At 35.8% G+C, this 13,103-nt stretch overlaps 1 pseudogene; it reads left to right on the top strand.

Annotated features, from left to right (window-relative positions):
- The first annotated feature begins 3,310 nt into the window (after window positions 1–3,310).
- Window positions 3,311–5,387, top strand: LOC136247826 (probable ATP-dependent RNA helicase DDX10 pseudogene; annotated as a pseudogene).
- The last annotated feature ends 7,716 nt before the right edge of the window (window positions 5,388–13,103 follow it).

Genomic DNA, 13,103 nt, shown 5'->3' with positions numbered 1-13,103 from the left:
AAGCTGTAAAAAAACAGTGCGGCCCTCAAAAAGGCTATGGTGAAAAAAGATGTGAAATCCAAGGTGGCGGCCAAGAAATGGCTGTGATGGTAGGTTAATGGTAAAAATTTTAATAACGGCAATTTAGGTGATTTTTTTGCCAAAACCAAGCGGCACAAAAATTCACCTGAATTGTCGTTATCAAGTTTTTTACCATTAACCTACCATCACAGCCATTTCTTGGCCGCCACCTTGGATTTCACATCTTTTTCACCATAGCCTTTTTGAGGGCCGCACTGTGTTTTTACAGCTTGGCTGTTTTGGATTAGATATAATTTTCAGAAACAAAGTTATTCATACAATTGGCAATTGCGTGTGGAAGACACAAGTTCAGCCTTTAAGATCATCCATTACATTATATTGCATAAACAAAATTAGACCTTAAAAGTCTTTCCTGCTGCCACCTATTTGTTCCACTAGTGATTTCCTCTATTGGCATTTATCAACTGCATGTATTGGGGTCGGCAACAGCCTGCCGTATGTACGTGTGTGGCACACATATGCGGTACAAAAAATGGTTTTACAAATAATTCATAATAGTGCATGCTGAATGCGCACATGTACATACATATACAACTGATGTTCTTATGAAATGCAGTGGTAGACAGGGACAGTGCTCGGTTACAACAAATCCAAGCTATGCAAAGGGTGTAGTGGTACTACAACTGTATCATTCAGAGTTAGCTATAAACTAAAAGTAAAAAGTATTGACCTAGCTGAAATTTTAAATATTGGAGCAATCTCTTGGTGATTTACTTCACAGTTTGGCTATTCTGTCTGCAGCTTGGCTATTAATTTTTGGCATGGATCCCATCATTTACTACTTTACATGTGCTCTATTCAAGGCGGAAAGTCAAGCTGATGTTGAAAACAGAACTTAGACAATTTATATACATCTAAAACTATTTTTAGTTAATGAGATTACATTAATCTAACTAGTATAAAATTACTTAATCACTCAGCATAAAAGTAATAGTGAACTTGTTCATTCCAGTCACCTCTGCCAGGCCTGCCTTATTAAGGAGGTGGTTGCATTAAACGTGTTAAAGTCACGGTGTACACAAAATGACACAATTAGGAGACTGCTACAATGGTCAGTTTAAATCAGGTGACCTTATTATACAGTGATCCAGTCGGACAGGTTTCATTGTATAGTTGAATATTAGAAGAATTGTGCAATCACAAATGCAGTAAAATACCAGTAAAGCAAACAGGCATAACACGGAATGTGATCAAAGGAGTCAAATGAAACTTAATGTATGACTTTGACTCATGATCCACTGTCTTTGTGCCAATTTTAAAGAAATTTGAAAAGAGTGGGCTAACATTTTAATTTCTTTGATAATTTAGCATGGAATGACCAAAATACTAGAACTTCCTGAGTTAATATTCCAATGCTGATGGAGGTCCAGCAGGTGGTTTTGAGTAGTCCATACATAGTATGGAGAGATATTTTGTGGCATAAAATAAACTATAGACCATAATTATTGCAAGGTTCAGCCAAAAAAGCCACTTATTCTACCGGACTATTATGATGTTGTTGTATACCATAGCTATATTGCAAATGTCTGACACAGGAAATTTTTGACAACATACTTCAATACTGATGTCATTGAATACCACAAATGTAAAATTTAAAGAGGGAATTTTTTATGAATTGGACAATTTTGATGAGTGAAGTTTTGCTAAAATACTTCAATTTTTGGTAACATCTAAAATTTTGCCCTGTTAAACTTTTGGCCTATATCCTAGTCTTTTATCACAAACCATTGCAGTATAATAATACTGCATTGTTTGTCTGCTTTACCAGTTAGGCATTGGAGGGCAAGTACAGGAGGCAAAGTCTGCCGTATGAAGTGTTTACTATGAGCCAAGAAACCTAAGCAGAAATTGTCACAGTATGATGTATCACACAGTACAGGGTATATATGAACACACTATACACACACACAGTCACACACAATGCGTGCAGACTACATTGTTCCAGTATACCCGGGAAGTTGTGGGTACAGTAGTAACAAGCACCAAAGATTATGCAGTCACCATAGAGCTGGTTTTAACTATAAGCTAGGCTGAAACAATAATGGATTGTTTCTATTCAAATACGTATCCCTGGTCTAGAGAGTTAATGATACAAATACAAGTAACAACAATAAGATACACAATGTTTAAAGTACTAGTGTTAGAGTTCCTGACAAGCAACACCCATTAAATTACACCAAATAAAACTATACAGCCTTCGTGGTGTCAATTTATAATGGAAAATACATTTTGGTCACATTATCATAACAAGTAATAATTTTACTATCCGAGTACCAAAATGTTTCACAAATACTCGAGTATTTGCAGTATTCAGCCCTAGTTTCAACTTTCAACTGACATCATTCATCAGTGTGACATGGAAAACAATTGGGTTGCAGGTGAAGACAAGAGTTAGCTATAATGGGAATCAATTAATGGCACTGTAACTCTGCTAGCTATATGCACATCACGTTTGTAGGTCTACAGAAGTTGTAAAAAGCTTGTTTAAATATTTTGTTAGACATGACCAGTCTAAACTTATCCTATGTGCACAATTTGTTCAGATTAACTGATTAACTTTCGCATACCATATTCATGGATATACCAGGTGACTTTAACATTACTCAACATCCTACACAAAATACAACATTAATTTATATACGCAAGTGTGGTCTGAAGACTTAATAATTTTATGTCATTAAAACTATTCATCAAAAAAAAACTGCACACCAATTTCCTGTTGATTCCATGAACTAGATGTGATCTCCTTAAAAGGAGATGCTATGTCTGAATTCATGAGAAAGTGGATTCCCATCCAGTTTTTCTATTTAATTGATTAACAATCTCCATGACTTCAACTTGAGCAACAACCTCATCTTCTGAATTAGGATAAAGGTGGGACTCATAATCAATAGACCTGTTATCTGTTTGGTAGGCATCAGGCAACAGTGAGCTCTGAATCCACTTCAGTAAAATCCAAAACACACAAACAATTACCGCTAAAACTACTGCAACCTTCTGATGATTGTGTACCACTTTTGAGAACTGTAAAGTGATGTTTAAAAAGCATCCTAAAGGATGCACATCAAACGAAATTAATATCAATATCAACAGTGCAAGAATAATGCAATTCTCAATCATTGGGATTACATACAAGGTTGTGATCCATCTCACCAACATACGATATTCAACACCTAATGTAACAGTGATCATCTTCCATTTATTTTGCCATTCACGAGCTATTTGAGTAATGACGGCACGTCACGATAATCACAATGCAATGAAATACATGATACACTATGATATAACTTGTGATGATACAGTACAATTAATAGTGCAATGCTTACATCGTGCTGTAATGGAATTTAATTCAGGATAGTAATTTGCACATGTAGTCAAAACTGTACTAAAATATTGTTTACTGCTATTTTTCATGCTGTTCAAACACTTGTATTTCAAGTTCCTTGTTTATTGGTATTAGACTAATTCATTGTAGAATATCAACTATGAACAAAAATATAATAATTATTGTCTAGCCTTTGTACGTAGCTGAATAAAGCCAAAAATCTGCATCAATGAAGTGAAGATTTATATAATGTGTATTGTAATTATTGTGATATATATTATGATATAGTATATCATATTACATCTGAAGCCATATGAATAGTAGCGTGCCCCTTAACTACACATGTACATCATTGCAATAATATACTGAGCTAAGAAAAACCATTAATCAGGGAGACTTCTGCAGCACATGGACGAGACTCCTAACTTTGACTGTGGAAACTTGAAGATATTGGTATTGGATGAAGCTGACCGCATATTAGATCTGGGATTTAAGACAGCCATGAATGCTATCATTGAAAACCTACCTGTGGACAGACAGACACTATTGTACTCTGCTACCCAGACAAAATCTGTTCAAGATCTTGCACGACTTTGTCTAAAGAATCCCAAGTATATTTCTACATATGAGATGTAGGGAACAATCACACCAAAAAAAAGCAACTAGCCCAAAGTTACATTGTTTGTGAGCTCCACCAGAAGTTGTGCGCTTTGTACTCTTTTCTTCATAATCACACCAAATCCAAAACAATAGTCTTCTTCTCAAGTTGTGAGCAAGTAAAGTTCATTTATGAAGCGCTTCATCACTTGAGGCCTGGTGTGCCACTGATGGCGCTTTACGGAAAGCAAAAACAACTGTGCTGTGTTGCAATTTATAATGACTTCTGTAGTAGGGAGTTTGCTGTGCTGTTTTGCACTGATATTGCTGCAAGAGGGTTAGACTTTCCTGCTGTTCATTGGGTAATTCAGGCTGACTTCCCAGAAGATGCCAATACATATGTACATAGAGCAGGTAGGACTGCTCGATTTGAGAAAGATGGCCAGGCACTTTTATTTCTTTTACCATCAGAAGAAGAGAAGTTTGTTGAACAGCTACAGGCCAAGAAGGTCCCCATTAACAAAATTGAGGTCAACCCAAAAAAGCTTCAGCCAATTCAGGGTAAACTAGAAGCCTTCTGTGCTCAGGATGGTGAAATGAAACATTGGGCCCAAAAGAGCTTTATTTCGTATGTCTGTTCAGTTTATTTGCAGTCAAACAAGGAAGTATTTAATGTACATTTGCTACCAATGAATGAGTACGCCTTGTCATTAGGTCTGGTCCAACCACCTAATGTAAGGTTCTTACAGAAGGCTGAAAAGAAATTTACCACAAAAGATTGTGATGTTGATTCTGATGTAGAATTGGAGGCTGATGATGTTGAAAGTGAAACTGATGAGACAGAGATGGGTACTACTTCATTCAACTTCATGCAAGATGAGAAACAAACTGAAGATGAAGACTTCCTTAACTTCCTTACAGTGAAGAAAATCATGTATCCAACAGAAGACATTGTTGAAGACAGTACTAAAGAAACCAGGAAGAGAAAAATATCACAGGCCAAGAAACTTGTCAACAAGAAATTGAAGCTAAACACTCACGTAGTGTTTGATGATGACGATCACTTAGCTGGTAAAGAAGAGCGTGATAGTGAGTCAGACTTTGAAGGTGGAATAGACGTCAGCAAAGTCAAGCAAGAGATGAAAAAGAGAGACAAAGATGATAAGAAAATAGAGAGAGAAAGAGTTAGGAGTTTACACAAAGCAAAGAGGTTAAAGTCGAAGCCCACACCCAAGAAAGTTGCAGATGACTCTGATGAGCAAGAAGTGTCTGTTCGCTTAAGTAAAGTTGAAAAGGAAGAATCTTCAGACACAGATAACAATTATATTGAGGATGAACAATTAGTATAGCGGCGTAGCCCCAAAATTGGCAATAATTTATTGTGCACTTATTCATAAAACCATGAAACTTTCCACATAAATAGTACTCCTCATGACACGCATTTTTAGATATAGTGCCATCGCTGAGTTGACCTTTGGTGACCTTTACGGCCATTTTTGTACAGCTAATTGATCATTTTTGTCTTTAACTCCCTGAGGCAGTAATTAACTTGTTAAAACATGGTACCAAACAAAAGATCTTGCTGATAGAAACAACTTGGTTTTCATTTGAAGTCAATAGGTGATTTCATTACGAAGTTATGATCATTTGTAAAATCTGATAAATTTACCTGCCCTTGAGGTGTGAATTATTACCTGCTGGCAGATAATTAATTATGCATAAATTTATCAGATTTTGCTGCTAGTACAAATGATCATAACTTTGTAATGAAATCACCTATTGACTTCAAATAAAAACCAAGTTGTTTCTATCAGCAAGATCGTTTGTTTGGTACCATGTTTTAACAAGTTAATTACTGCCTCAGGGAGTTAAAGACAAAAATGATCAATTTTCTGTACAAAATGGCCATAAAGGTCACCAAAGGTCAAATCAGTGATGGCACTATATCTGAAAATACATGTATTGAGGACTACTATTTATGTGGACAGTTTCATGGCTTTATGAAAAAGTGCACAATTTTTTGGTTGTACCGCTATACTAAATTGGCCTTACACCTGCTAATAAGTTTTGTGAGTAATTTATTTATTCTATATTGTTTAAATATTTAGTAATGACCACTTCTTTCTGACAACCAGATCCTCACATGACACGTGCATTGTGTCTGCTATTTTTGCAAAAGCTGAAGCATTCCTTGTGAGATGATCTGTTTATTGGTATGCATGTGTAGCAGGCTACAAGTTTTTGTCCTACGTGTTTGCATGCACTTACAAATAGACTGTATGCATGCAGTTTAGTGTGTGTTGTGGTGTATGTTGTTTGTGGGAAATCATGTCCTTACAATCTTAGTAGTCTATACACTTCACTGGTATATTCGTATTATAATGACTAACATCCAGCATCAGTGAAATCATTTTATCTTTATTTGACCAGTTATACGAAGTGGGTGCCATTTCATCAACACTTTCAATACTACAAATCATCCGTTCATACTGAAATAGGTTGATTTGCTCAGAGTTGTCCTACCCCTAGACTGCTGGAGCTGTACATGTATAGAGTCACTGTAGCTGTTAGAATTAATTCTTCATGGTACGTAGGTGGAGACACATGACCAAAGCAAGGTAGTAATTGCTCTGTCATAAATAATGGATTTTTGATGGCTTTACCCCTCATGCATCTATTGTGCACAATTCATCAGCATTGTGGCTGGGCAGCATCATATATCAAAATGCATATGGCTAAAGTGATGGTGAGGTGCATTGTGATGCTGAATTTTCGTAGTTTGCATAATAATATTTGCAAGTTTTGGAAACAAAGTTTAGTCCCAACTTTACAATGTTAGACTCATGTGTAATTATGATATGCTATAAACACATTGGTTAGATATCTCTGATTCTGGTGGTGAGAATGGAAATGCACTTAAAATGATAATTATAGTCTATTAAAGTGGTAAAATACCCTAATAGAGCAGTCAGCACACATTACACATTTTTAATACCATAAAGATGTTAATGTGATCAAGTGTGGGCTACAATACAATGACAATGTTGAGTATAACATAATATAATATGCTGTGTTCAATACTAACTTTCTAAAGTTAGGGCTCTGCATAATTTATAGTCATACTGCACCTAAAGGTATTATCTAAGCAATACTATTATGGGATCGGACTTCATAACCAAAACCAACTTTAATATCAAAAATACTGAATAGCTGTATACTGTAGTAGAGTTTTACCATAATTTTATATTTGCACTATGATACAAATTTTCATGTACGTATATACGATGATTTGCGTGAATGACTGCTCTATTAGAGTATCTTGCAAAAATTTTCATGTAAGAATTTTCCATACGAAAATAAGAAGTTAGCTATAGGTATGTTGTAGCATCAAAATAAACTGCATGTATATAGCTATAGCTGCTGAGTATAAAATTTTTAATGCTTTTTGCTTTGCCACTTACTTTTCCCATGTGATTAATCAAATAACTTTATATCCATTCATGAGCAATTATAATACCAATACCATGCAAGGTAATAACTTTAATATACTGAATAAAGGTTTTGAGCAATACCGCAGGCCCTATCTAAAGTATGCATAAATATTAATAGAGATCTAGGTCTGGATGAAAATTATAAACTGTGTAAAGTTCTACACTCTGAGGTTAGTATGAAAACTTTAATAGCAATTTTCACAATCAAATTGAATGGTTGTCATGTCATGAGTGTACCCATCTCTATACTTCAAGGCAGTGTAATAGCCTGACCATCATTCTGAATAATATGAAAGTAAAGAAATGGGTACACAAACTACTTTTACCAATTGCAATATTGACCATATTGCACCCACAATTGATTTTATTATGAACTTCAGCATCGTTATTATTAGTCACTATCCCACTATAAGACTGTGTAGCAGGGAGTCAGAAACATGTTACTAAAATCATTTTCGAGCGTTGAGTAGTGTGGCATGGTCTAGTTACTGTATTAATTATTTGAATTATGGTAATAAACACCACAGGATTGTTAGTCTCTAAATTAATGATCAAGTACTCACGAATACTGCAGTTACCAGCTATACTTGTAGTACCCATGTGAGATATTTTATACTGGACAATTTACAACTTTTTAAAGTAACGGTAATAACAGTGTAGCTATAAAGCACTGATGTTAGTGTTACTGACAAGCATTGTGGATTAAATTACACTCATCAAACTCTATAACCTTTTTTATAATGACAAATACATCTTGGTCATGTGATCTTAATGAGTAATCGAGTACCAAATTTGCATGCTATCTGTGTACCAAAATCCTTAACAAGTACTTGAGTACCGGTATTTGCAGTGATCAGCCCTAGTTTCAACTTTCAACTAACATCATTGGTGTGCCACATACAAAAAGGAAAACAATAGGTTTGGTGAAGACAAGAGTTATAGCCAATGGAGATCATGCAATTGATAATTTGTACTATAACTGCATGGGTAATATCATTATATGCACATCACATTTGTAGGTCTACAGAGGTTGTGTTCAATTAATTTAATTTGTTAGACTTGACTTTCCTTAAAATTTAAAATAATTTGTTTGGATTAACTTTTGCATACCATTTTAATGGAATATATCATGTGACTTTAACATTACCATATTATACTACTACAACATCCTACACAGAACATCCATGCACAAAATTAAGTACAAGTGTGGTTGGAAGATCTAATAATTTTATGTCATTAAAACTTATCATCAAAATTTAACTGTACAACTAGTTCCTGTTGATTCAGATGTGATTTCCTTAAAAGGAGACGCTATGTCTGAATTGTCTTCATGAGAAAGTGGGTTGCCATCCAGCTTTTCAACAACCTCCACTTCTTCAACTTGATCAACAACCTCGTCTTCTGAATTAGGATAAAGGTGGGACCCATAATCAATAGACCTGTTATCTGTTTGGTAGGCATCAGGCAACAGTGAGCTCTGAATCCACTTCAGAAAAATCCAAAATACACAAATGATTAGTGCTACAACTACCGCAACCTTCTGATAATTGTGTACCACATTTGAAAACCGTAAAGTGACGGTTTTAGTCAGTTCTTCGTAGTGGATGTCTATGTCAAAAAAGCATCCCAAAGGATGCACGTCAAATGAAGTTAATATCAATATCAACAGTGCAAGAATAATGCAATTCTCAATCATTGGGATTACATACAAGGTTGTGATCCATCTCACCAACATACGATATTGAACACCTAATGTAACAGTGATCATCTTCCATTCATTTTGCCATTCATGAGCTATTTGAGTGATGACAGCTTCTTGTGTCTCTATTTTGTCCCTAACGTGCACGTCACTCAGTCTCTTCTTCAGCTGGTAAATCTTCTTCAAACTGTTTGCAACCAATACTAAATAGTTCACATTTACACCAGGGTAGACAATGTGGCATGCTATCTTGCATGTAAGAATTACTATAGCTAACCGAAATATGAAGTACAGGATTACCACAGAACCGAATATGCTAAACAAACCGCCGTATAGTGATAGATAAAAGTGACGTGAACTAGAATCCTCTCTGCATTTCCAAAGGATTGAATCAGATACTCCACCTTCTATGGAATGATTAGACCAGTAGCTATTTATTTTGAAGTTAACTCCACTATTTAAATTTCTCTCCGTTTCGCCCACAGCTAGGTTCCTGAACTGGGAGATCAGGGACGTGTATACAGCTGTTACAACAAAGACCACCTTTAAGTCAGTCAAGTAGACGAGATAGGGAACTTCGGGGAGAAGACGCCATCGCGAGCAGCGAGTCACACCGTCGCCTATCGTCTTGAAGAGGCAGCAACTATTGATCATGTCCTCTGTAAACTCTGATTGTGTGTTTGTGCCTTTACCTGATATACCAAAAAAAAAGTGGCACAGCGGCCTACCCAACAACAATCCTAGGTGCATTCCCTTGTGCAATGTGACGTCATAATAGGCATGCGCAAACCTTAGCGCAATCATTGTGTAGAAACAAGCGGACTGTTCGTGGACTAGGAGAGATATGCCCTTAGAAGAAGATGAATTATACGACGAAGCTGCTAATAAAGCTATCGAAGATGCTTTGGGAGGTGGGGACTTCGATGACATTGATACTCTGAAGGGAATACTCCCCTTAGATGATGAATTATACGACGAAGCTGCTAATGAAGCTATCGAAGATGCTTTGGGAGGTGGGGACTTCGATGACATTGATTCTCTGAAGGGAATACTGTCGGAGGCTTTAGGTGACACGCCGTTTAAAGTGGCACTTGTTGTAGTGGTCACTTTTAACTTCGCTTATACATTTTATAATGCATTCGGGGAGAAACACACTGATGAAAGCTTTGTTCTGTCGACCCAGTGTAGTTGTGATCCAAGTGACAGAAGGTTTTATAGTATCATTACGGTTGGGACTGCAGTAATATGGGCAATATTTCTGTTTATTTATGGTGGATTTAAGACATTTCATAGTTGTTGTAAATTGGATGATGATGAAGGTACTAGCAGATTAGTTGATGCTGCAGCTAAAGGACTGAAGAAGCACAAACGATATTTCAAGAAGGAACTCATCAAGCTGGTAGCAAGCACATACTACATGGACGATGACAATTTGAATCGGAAGATGGAAATCCTGAAACAAAAGACACTAACCAGCCATTATCCTATTTATCTTGAACGCATTTTCCCAACTAGCCACATTAATGGAAGTAAACTGAAAATCAAGCCAAAAGTTAATGCTCCAATCAAAAGAAAATGCACTTGCATAATCATAATTAAACTTATTTTGGTAATTATTAGATTTGTGATTCAAATTTCCATTATTCCCTTGTTAATCTGTCAGTGGCTCAACCACTATGCATGGTCCTGTGTGATGGATGGCTTACGAGATTACTGTGGAAGACTAACAGAAGAATATCACCATAATATTGGTATGGATCAATCCATAACCATATATGGTGTGTATGTTACAATACTTTTAAGTGTTCTGTTTACTATAATGATAAAATGGCTTCCCAAGGGATTCCCTCACATGTTTGAGTTAGCTGGATGTATACCTGGTGGATGTGAACAGCTTGAGCCAAAGGTGGAGGAAGAACTGCAATCAACCGATGGTGTAAATGAACCAATCCAACTTGAAAATGTGATGGACGAAACAAAATTGTAATTAAGGCAACCTTTTTATATTTTTATTGTTAAGTTTTTAAAGGTAGTTTATGCCGTATTGTACATATATAGCCATTTGTAGTCGTGTATAACCATAATGCCCACAATTATACATATACTGCACTATTTGCATGTTTGGCATGTCAAATGTGGATGATGGCCCATATGCAAGGGATCCACACTTAAACAAATACATGGTCTACAATGTAGTCAATTTACTACTTGAATAGTCACAGGTATCTATAACATATATAGGTAATCCAAAGGTCTGCAGCAGTTGTTGTCAGACCTTCAGTAAGCTCCAATAATAATATTATTCTAATACATAAGTCAATTATTGTAACAGTCCAGAGAACTAATGCTATAACGAATAGCAATATTTACTACTCGAATCGTGAACAAAACAACCGATTATTCTATAAAAGCATGAATAAAATAATATTGAAATCTTTGTTGGGCAGTAAGGTAAACCCTGAGAGCTATTTCTAAAATGGAAATTTTCAATGTGAATATACGTACCCTTTTGTTCACAATCTCAAGCTTCTAGGTTAGCTTTATTCATCTGATCACAGCTTAGTGTATGTAATTAACAAATTGAATAATGCCAACCAAGCAGTCAAATATCCAAATAATCATTTCAGCACTACAGAGAACTATATTATTCAATAAAAAGTATACTGAAATGTCACCAAATTAGTCTTTTGGCATATCCATTAGAGGAAGGAGGGGACAGACTTCTAAGCATATAATATGCAACAAAGAGGTATTTTTTTGAAAAAAAAACCTATACCATTTTGAGTCAAATGTATGTAGCTATGGGGCTATATAGTGTTTCCTTGTTTACGTATATGGTAATTCCACTGTAAAAATTACATTATTTGTTTACTATTTGTCATATGGTTCAAAGGTGATAGCAACTGAATTAATGGGATATTGCCATAACCTTATGTTTGTTGGAGCTAGCTCGCCATGCAGTATAGGTCAATGACCGAGGCCATATCATCCTAAGCGTCTACTTGCCTTCATGCAGACTGTCTTGTAAATGAGTCCCCTGGTTAGGTGGGTAGCCTACATGGTAGGTGGGACTGTCTGACAAGTATTTAATTGCTGTTGTGGCTCCATAGATGGTGGCTCTTTAAACCTACACAGGATGTTGCTCTGTACAGTTCATACAAGGCTTCCCAAAACATAGTCTGTTTTGCATTAAAAGAAATATTATGGTCACTTAATTAGTCTGTGACATGTTGACGCATTTTGGTACCTGTAAATTAGGTATCCCATAGCAACAAACACACGAATATTGCTATTCTACACCTTATCACTTAAATCAGAACTACTCCATCATTTTTACCCCAATAGACATGAAATTTTCACACAAGCTACTTTAGTAATTTTACCAAAGAAGAGCGTTTGCCATTTTGAAATAGCAAGTTCAGATGATGAATAACGTAGAAGTAAAAAAAGGATTTCTGGGACTGTCAACCCGAAAGATAAATATGTGATGATTGAGAAGCTAAAAGACAAAAAATAAAAACGCACAATGGTTTTTGCTGTTTAGCATAGTGTATCATAAAAGTATCAAGGCTCTTGTGTGTAAACTGTAGGACTAGTTCTAGTATAAAGGGAAAAACTGTAACTCATGTTCTAAAGCAAATTTAGTAGTTGGGTTTGGACTAAACTGTGTACTAGTGTTAGCTTATATCCAGTAAAAAAGTACAGACATTTTCTAAAACCATTTGTAAGTTATAGAACAAATTAAATTTAATGGGAAGCCATATTAACGGACTGTACAGAGCACCCTTAAGGTTCAGGTCATCACTAAGTCTGAGTCTGGGACATTCAGTAAGGCTTTGATGGAATGATTTGATTCCCTATATGTACAGCCTTCTCACAGGTCATTAGTCTGACGGCATTTAAGATGGAA

This window comes from Dysidea avara, chromosome 1 (genome assembly GCF_963678975.1).
Source record: "Dysidea avara chromosome 1, odDysAvar1.4, whole genome shotgun sequence".
NCBI classification, from domain to species: Eukaryota; Metazoa; Porifera; class Demospongiae; order Dictyoceratida; family Dysideidae; genus Dysidea; species Dysidea avara.
Note: the sequence above shows the minus strand (reverse complement) of the source record. Positions and strands in the feature narration are given on the sequence as shown.